Source organism: Nematolebias whitei, chromosome 23 (assembly GCF_014905685.2).
Source record: "Nematolebias whitei isolate Nwh7 chromosome 23, NemWhi1, whole genome shotgun sequence".
In the NCBI taxonomy this organism is placed as follows: Eukaryota; Metazoa; Chordata; class Actinopteri; order Cyprinodontiformes; family Rivulidae; genus Nematolebias; species Nematolebias whitei.
In genome coordinates, this window is record NC_056520.1 from 9,155,348 (window position 1) to 9,156,488 (window position 1,141).

A 1,141-nucleotide genomic window follows, 5' to 3' on the forward strand; every position below is an offset into this window, starting at 1 on the left:
ATTCACATTTAGACACGAATCAATTCACATTTAGACATGAATCAATTCACATTTACACACAAATCAATTCACATTTAGACATGAATCAATTCACCTTTAGACATGAATCAATTGACATTCAGACATGAATCAGTTCACATTTAGACATGAATCAATTCACATTTAGACAAAAATCAATTCACATTTAGACAAGAATCAATTCACATTTAGACATGAATCAATTCACATTTAGACACGAATCAATTCACATTTAGACATGAATCAATTCACATTCAGACATGAATCAGTTCACATTTAGACATGAATCAGTTCACATTTAGACATGAATCAGTTCACATTTAGACATGAATCAATTCACATTTAGACAAGAATCAGGTCACATTTAGACATGAATCAATTCACATTTAGACAAGAATCAATTCACATTTAGACAAGAATCAATTCACATTCAGACATGAATCAGTTCACATTCAGACATGAATCAATTCACATTTAGACATAAATCAGTTCACATTTAGACATGAATCAATTCACATTTAGACGTAGCAAATAAGAAAATACATCATGAATCAGGTCACATTTAGAAATGAATTAATTCACATTTAGACATGAATCAGTTCACATTTAGACATGAATCAGGTCACATTCAGACATGAATCAATTCACATTCAGACATGAATCAATTCACATTTAGACATAAATCAGTTCACATTTAGACATGAATCAATTCACATTTAGACATGAATCAATTCACATTTACACACAAATCAATTCACATTTAGACATGAATCAATTCACCTTTAGACATGAATCAGTTGACATTTAGACAAGAATCAATTCACATTTAGACAAGAATCAATTCACATTTAGACATGAATCAATTCACATTTACACACAAATCAATTCACATTTAGACAAGAATCAATTCACATTTAGACACGAATCAATTCACATTTAGACATGAATCAATTCGCATTTAGACATAAATCAGTTCACAATTAGACATGAATCAATTCACCTTTAGACATGAATCAGGTCACATTTAGACATGAATCAATTCACCTTTAGACATGAATCAATTGACATTCAGACACGAATCAATTCACATTTAGACGTAGCAAATAAGAAAATACATCATGAA

At 29.7% G+C, this 1,141-nt stretch overlaps 1 protein-coding gene across 6 annotated transcripts in view; it reads right to left on the reverse strand.

Moving 5' to 3' along the window:
* Positions 1 to 1,141, reverse strand: part of arhgef7b (Rho guanine nucleotide exchange factor (GEF) 7b) — a 39,146-nt gene that overhangs the window by 35,410 nt on the left and 2,595 nt on the right. The window lies entirely within an intron of this gene.